At 33.2% G+C, this 8,121-nt stretch overlaps 1 protein-coding gene across 1 annotated transcript in view; it reads right to left on the reverse strand.

Annotated features, from left to right (window-relative positions):
- The window catches only part of LOC126839518 (CD151 antigen-like), a 44,256-nt gene extending 38,866 nt beyond the window's left edge, over positions 1-5,390 (reverse strand). Inside the window, exon 1 of the mRNA XM_050574861.1 lies at positions 5,268-5,390. The gene's annotated coding sequence lies outside the window, so the exon portion shown is untranslated. The remainder of the gene's footprint in view (positions 1-5,267) is intronic.
- Positions 5,391-8,121: the final 2,731 nt, after the last annotated feature.

Genomic DNA, 8,121 nt, shown 5'->3' on the forward strand with positions numbered 1-8,121 from the left:
GCCGTGAAAGGTCCTATACAATTCATATTGTGTTTTAATTCTTTTACCAAACCTAATCGGAATGTGCTACTAATAATTGTTCATCTTAGCAAATATCTGTCATAACCTTTTTTTTTTTTTTATAAATAACTAATTCCCTAGCATATCATTATCCTACGATTGCTGATATATATATATATATATATACTTTGGAGTTTATCATGTAATAATTAAAGGTCGGATGTACATTGTAATTAATCATGGTACTCTGAACTTGCCAGATTTTTTAACGTCCAAACAGATAATTGTCTTTTTTTTTTAATGTTTCTCGGTTATGACTTGTGGCATGGGTCTAATCTAATTAACTCGGTTCCGTGGAAAGTCGAGAAGACGAGACGGTTAATAAGTTGGACACGAATAAAAAATAATTTGATCCCAGCCAAAAAGGAGCGTGTAACCGAGTAAAAGAAAATTAAAAGAGGATGGTCCAGAACCCGGGTAACAACGCACGAATTGGTTTTGTGGAATTAAATTTTCTCCGGCTCTGGCCGAGATCATTGTCCGAAAGTGTGACCGTGAAACTTTGTAATCGCGAAGACAGTAAGTACACAGAGCCCATTTGTTGTGCCGGTATTCTTATTAAATTTTGTTTTTCTCTGTGCGCCTCCTTGTGTTGCTACCCCGCTAATTACAACAAAACCCAATTCGGTCGGCTAATTAAATCACGACGTCCTACTACGACCTTTGTTGGAAACGCACTATACCGACGACGCCCTGGAGGATACAATAATAATAATATCTAATTGACAATATGACTTTTCATCGGGGTCGGGTTAGGGTATTTAGAACTATTGTTCGGCGACCTTAACCGCTAGCCATAACCCAACTACTTATGTATATATAAAATGAACCCTCCCCTCTGACCTAATCGATTATGAAAATATACTTTTGAACCCCCCCCCCCCACGGTGGGTTATTTTGGTGAATTCTTAATAGGCGTGTTATTTTTTAATTAAAAAAAAAGGTCGCACTCAAGAGGACAACGCCTTTCACGGTTCATAGACAGCCCGTTATTGGTTTTTGACACGTTCCATATCGCACAATACACATCAGCCATTCAACACAACATTATTATGACGCATTACTTAAGTATATTATTATTATATAGTGCAACGGCTGTGCTGTCGTCAAACGTGCAATTTGTGCGATACCAATCATAATGCATACATTTCCACTGTGCAATTAACTTTATCGGCAATCTTGTAATAAAAAATTTTAAAAAGCAACCACGTTTGGTGCAGAGTGGGGTTGAGGATGTCACAGACCTCCTTCGGGTGTTTTTTATTAACACTAAAGTGATGTCTAAAGTCATTTAAAAAAAAAAAACGCTTCGATGCGAATATCCAGTTAGAGTTATGATGTTTGAAATCGCTTTAAATTTTTTTTTTGAGGACGGGGGGGGGGTGGGAGGGTTTCTTAGTAGAAATACATTTGACTAGATAATTTCGCGTCCCAAAACTTTGGCCAAAAAGTGAAATAAACAAGAGTAAACCTACCGGCACTACTACTCGGCAGTTAGTTTATATGAATAAATTGAAAAGCTGATTAATATTATCTTATAGCTGTGTGCGCATATAATGTAATAATAAATTCTCAATGACTTACACTCGGCTGGGGGAAGGGCATCACTTCCAGGCGAAAGCGCGCTTTATTTGAGATAATAAACCAAAAAGGTAGCGCATCATAACGCTTTGAGTATACCATAGGCAATAAATACCTACTACAGCATTCCCCCCATCCTTCCCATTATGTGTAATCCCGACGCAACACGAAATTAATGAACGACATTGGGAAATAAATCGTGGCAGTAATATATTATTATTATTATTATATTGTACATAAGGGGAATAATATCTACGAAAAGGGGGGGGGGGTTAAACCAATTAGTGGCCTGCAGCAGCAGAAGCAGGTGTCTGCGCATTGTAAGTGTGGGGTCTACTGGTGTGTAGCTTTTGATTGCTTTTCACATTACATGCTTTTCGACAAGATTGGCTGAGTATGCTGTTTTTAACTAGAGTGTTATCGCAATCGACTGGCAAAAGCCCGAAGCTCTCATACAGCTTGCCGCAGCCGACTTGTCAAAGAGAGAAATCAGACGCCAAAACGCTAAAGGAATACCTACTGTCATAGGTGTGTATAAAGATTTAGTACACCGTCGAGTTTCAAAAAAATAAGTGAAATAATAAAAGCCGTTCAGAGATACCACTTGTGTATTCAAATTGCCCGCGGGCACAGGAGACGACCGTGCAACAGCACTGCATTTTCCTAAACCAATTATTCAGATTCAGCCCTGGGATAACTGATAACCGTTGTGCCCGTTGGCCCTTTGAACACATATAAAGTAGAGGTGGTAGAGGTCCAGAGGGAATTTTAAAGCGGTAATTTTCGTACAGAACATTGGAACAAAACCGAAATTGTCAAGCCTTGTATTTACATACATAGCAGTGAAAAATATCGAAGAAATGTATTTTATTATATTCTCGCCGACAATAAAATATGTATATGAAAATATAATATGCACGCGCATTCAACAAAATATACCTTTCAATTTAAAACACTGTGTTCTGATGAATATTTCATAAAGTCGATATTGTCTCATTTATTTGGATGATATTTTTTATCAGTAGTGTACATATTATATAACTACAAGTTGTAAAGTCCAAACAGCAATCAAGTGGCGGTGGTAAGTAGGCAACTAACGGGCAGTTAGTCTTAACTTATGAAATATGCAAATTATATATATATATATTTTTTTAATAACAAAATTTCTTGAAACAATTTTTTCTATAAAATTTAATAAAAGGCTTTATTATTGTTAATAATTTAACATTCTCCGTTACCCCTGTGTTAAATTCGCCGGAAAACCCGTTCTACTGGAATTAGCGTTATGAGTGTTTAAAACTTTTTGACTTTTCTCTATAGCAAAATAACGCTGCGTTCGTTGATTAAGTACACAACAATAATAATATTATTGCAAGTCAGACCGGCGTTCCAAAAGCCCGCAGTCACAGCTTTTTAGATTCTGTACCGAAAAATACATTAAAAAACGATAATAACTATTATTCTAACAATTGCGCTGTGTATACAAAAAAACGATTAATAATTGCAAAACGGCGTTTAATAATTTATGCGCTATAAACACAAACCGGAATTAGCAATTATTAATAATGTTCGGAGGGGGGAGGGGGGCAGCCAAGGCAATGGGGTTCGTGGCATAGTGAGGGGGATGTAGAAATCATTATAGTAAAATATAGGATTGTAGGAATTATTGTGATGTTGAAATTGATGAAATAATTCTCAAGAAAAAACGCTTCGATGCGAATCCGTGGAAATCTTAAATATCGACAAAAAATCGTTCAATGTTTATATATTGCCCAGTTACCGGTTGGGTTAGGTGTGATTTTTAAGAAAATCTGCATGATGTTTTAGCTCTCTACTTCTACTTTTATAGTCTGAATTTTTGACCTCGAGTCCTAAGACTACTCTGAAATAAATAAAAGGATGCCATCCCACCTTTTGTGAGAAAAGGTTTATGATATTTTTCCGGTGTGTCAATGTACAACGGTAGTGGCCATTGTACCTGTATGAATAATGTTCCATTCAAGTTTGGAAAATATAATTCCACTATTTTTTGAAAAGTTATGGCACTCGGTAATTTTAAGTGGAAAAATATGTAAATTTTCGGGTACTTTGTATGATTCCAAAATGCGAAACGGTCAAGTTTTTACATTTTCCGCCACAATAAAGTACTGTTCAGGTACGATTTCCGATCTTTTGACTTTCTACATCCGGTCGTGACACAAAATTACAATAAAAACGCATCATTGTACAAACAATAACCTTTGAGATCCGCATCGAAGCTAATAGATGAGCCAATTAATTATCAATAACCCGAAAGAACCGGAAGGGGTGGAAACTATTTTTTTTTATTTCACTTTTTTAGTAATTGTAGTTTTAGGGCTTAAGGTCTGAAAATTAGACCGAAGGTGGGTTCAAAGTTCTAACATTATGTCGGCTATGTCTGAACATTATTTTAATTTTCAAGTAAAGCAGGTGCCTGAAAAAAAATTACATTAAACCGACGATTACGGTTCATGGGTAACGACGGCAACAAATTTATGTAAACAAACGGTCAACCCTAATCGTATCCACACCTTAAATACTAAAACAACAATTTTTTGATTCTTCTTGTAAATGAGCCGACCTAAAATGGTAAAACGTAGGTACTTACATAGTCCTACAGTCTTTTCTTGTCCAAATGTATGTTTAATTAATCTATTTATGTTATTAATGTACCTGTCATGTTATCATTTGCCGTCATTAGTTAACTTCCTTTGTATTTAAAAGCCGTTACGAAGTAAATATATATATATATCTGTGGCTTGGGTCTAAAAGGGCCAATGTCAATTTTGGGCATAAACGAGTTAGTCCGCTAAATGCAAAAATTAAAACATCCTTTATCTTATTATACTGTGATAAAAACGACACTCTGAGGCCAAAAAATGAATTACTTATGAAGAGTTTGATAAAAGATTCTAAAAACGAAGTTACAAAAGTGAGATTGACCCCCTTTTAGATCCAAGCCACAGATTTATATATATATATATATATGTGTTATTTTTATATAAGTATATAATGTATCAAATACATAACTAAATAGAATTACAATTTTTTTTGTATTTCTGCCATCTACAGTGGTCGTAGTGGGAGGAGGGGAGGTACGTTAAACTTCTTTTAGTTAGTGTTTTTCATTCCCCCACTCGTTTTGTTTGAAATTATCCAACCGTCTGAGATTTAATAAAAATTAATGGTTAATACAAGTACACGACTAGTACAAGTAAAAACACATCCGTTTAATTTTTTTTTTTTATAAAAACACAGATTTACGAATTAACCAGATTACCCCCACTTATTTCGGTCCACTTCGACCGTCTACTGATTCAAACCGAACCGTAAGGGTGCCCCGTCCCAATACAACCCCCCTAAGTACACCGTCCCCCCGTACTGGCTTTAAAAAAAAAAAAAAAAATACCTTTGCATAACGTTATAGTTTAATTATTGGTTTCAGCTTCCTTGCTGCCGATGGGTGAGAGGGTGTTTTTTTTTTATTGTCATTTAAATTATTTTTTTTATTTTTTTATTTGTTAACGTTGTATAACTCAACCGGTGTACTACACTTCTTATTATTATTACTATTGTGTTTATATATATATATTATATATACTTACCCGTACGTTGAGGGCGTTGAGTGGTGTGTGTCTGCTCTTTGATTTGCGCTGTAGGTGTCCTCTGGCAGGGCTGAAGAACGAATGGACTTAACCCGCCCGGACGACGGTCCGGTGGCTAAGGGTTTTCGGCGGCGAGTAGTGTTGTGTTTGCGGCGTTCGGTGGCCCGACAACCGCGGGTCTCGCCGTCGCCGCCAACGCGCCTGACCACCGCCTCCCGGTTGCCCCCCAGCCGTGCCCGGTCAAATAATACACATTATTATATTGTTGCATTATGCAAACTAATAATATACAACATTATAATAACATAAATATATATATATATATATGTATAAAATACCATATAGCACACCCGAAAGAGTTCTTTGCCCCTGCGAGACTTTGTGTTGTACCTAGCTACCTACCTACCTATCTACTTAACTATCGTCGAGGGTTTCTCTTTAGGTTATAATGATAATCACGAGTAGTCAGGTTGCCGATATACCTACGGCTACTATTATTAGTATTAATTATATAGCACTTAACTATATATCCAGTCGGAAAATCGCCATTTATAGGTATTATAATATTGTCTAAACGGTTTGCTGTGGACAACCGACAAAATTTCAGATTTTCAAAACAAATTTATAAGTAGGTACATGTTTTTACAGTTGGGTGTAACAGCAGTCACTTTAAAACCCATGCGAAACAATAGGGAAAACTACTTTTTAAATTATTATTACCAAAAAAACCGTTCGGTAGTAGTAAAAAAATCTATATACAAGGTGATCCATGTCTATATTTTTATAAAGTCATAGCGAACGAACGGATTGATAAAAAATATTAAAAATTCAAACGCTAACTTTTTTAACATTTTTTGACTACATATTTATGGAATTAAACGCATATGTTCTTATTTGAAAAAAAAAACAAGTCCATACTTCTTTTAAATGCAAGGGATTAACGTATAAATATCATATCATTGAAAAATTTTGTAAAATAATGTGTAAGAAAAAAAACATTTTCAAAATAATCATATTTTCCGAATAAATGAGTGTAAGACACACCAGACGGATCAACCGGTATAACTACTAATATAATATGTTTTTCAATGTATAGTTAATACAGATATTCATAAATGTTAATATATATATATATATAATACACATATATTATGATTCACATCTAATCTAAAATTTTGCTATATCCTAATTTGTATTAAACACTGAATAATTGTAAGTAGAAATGTTTATTATACACTTCTAAATGATTGTACTTAAACATATTCGATATTAAGAAAATATTTGCTTTGGCTAGCCACCGTACAATTTTTTGTAAACCCATTTTCTTCTATTTTCCTTATAAATTATCACTTTTGATTTTTCTACACACATTCATAATGCTCACATTTTACAAGATATTTATAATACGATTAAACAAAAAAATATAAAAATTAACAGTTTATCTTCAAAAATTTTCCCAGTACACATATTGTCACAATGTTTGCCACGAATAAATCATTACAGAAGTTTTGGAAGCAAAATAAATTATTTATATAAATTGTTTAAAAAGCCTATTACTCAACCCTTTAAGCACCCATTCAATATATACAGGTTAAATTATAGTATAACTTGAAATAATATTGCGGTTTTGTAGTTTTCTATTTTGAAAAATAATTACCATCTATGATAGATCAAAATTATTTATGTACCAGTAATTTGTTTACAGAAATATCTAATATAGCTTTATCATGGTTTACTAGTAACCATTACGATTTTGTTCATATAATGTGTTTTTTTTTTTTTTAATAGCCTTTATTGGGAAATATGAAGGCTCAATATAATATGTTAATAAGTGTTTCAACTATACCGTTGAATCGTTATAATAATAATATTATTATTAACTGATTTGTAGTCGAAATTTTGTCAGGCTTTTTGGTCTAAGACTTCAAAAAAAAAAAAACAGACTGCTTACAATCCCATTAAGGTATCCTATTTTCACACGATAAGCGAGTAAAAAAATATTCTGTTAGTACAGACAAGTGTTTTTTTAAATATTATTTGTAATAATTTATTGTAACCGCTTGATAGGAAAATGAGTGTTCAAAACAAGACAAAAGTAAAATTAGAAAAGCTAGTACAGTGGTAACAACATAGAGTGGTGACGAGAAGGGGTGGGGGGGGGAGCACAGGTTTATAAGAATTATTACAAGTTGAAAAAAATATAAATTTACGAGGTTTTTTTTGGAGTTATAAAATCAAGACGTATCGTTTTGTGTGTACACAAATTTCTCACAATCTATAACGTTTTAAAATGAAACGACTTTGGTTAAAGTTATAAAGAAAAAAAACCACCGAACTTACATATAAAAAATGAACACGTATGGCCTGCATACAAATATTGAAAAAAAATTGCTACCTACTTCTAAGCTCAAATTTCGAACGAATTCGCCTTTTTTTTAAAATGTATATAGCGCCAAAATGTACAAGCTAAAAAAACAAAACCATACAAATTTTAAATATTTCGTAAGAATTCAAACGACCAACTGAAAAAAATGTACTCTCTTTAGGCATTACAAATTCTATTTTGGCTTCAATGTGTTTGATCCGTAATTTAAACACACATAAATGTACAATACATACTTACGTATTACACTTGTTGGTGTATACAACTTTTATACTTAAATTTTTATACAACTTTAATTTTTTAAATAGGTTTTTTATATTATGTATCCATAATTTGTATAACATGATTCCCATACTATTTATTTTATATTTGCTATTAAATGACTAAGTATTTTTTTTTTTAACCGTATTTTTCTAATAATTGATTGTTATAAGCAATCGTATTTTACAAAATAATATTCTTGGAATCAGT

This window comes from Adelges cooleyi, unplaced genomic scaffold (assembly GCF_023614345.1).
Source record: "Adelges cooleyi isolate 19-005CV unplaced genomic scaffold, UGA_ACOO_1.1 ACOO_flye_CR_arks_rails_tigmint_CR_PRNA_306, whole genome shotgun sequence".
Lineage (NCBI taxonomy): Eukaryota > Metazoa > Arthropoda > Insecta > Hemiptera > Adelgidae > Adelges > Adelges cooleyi.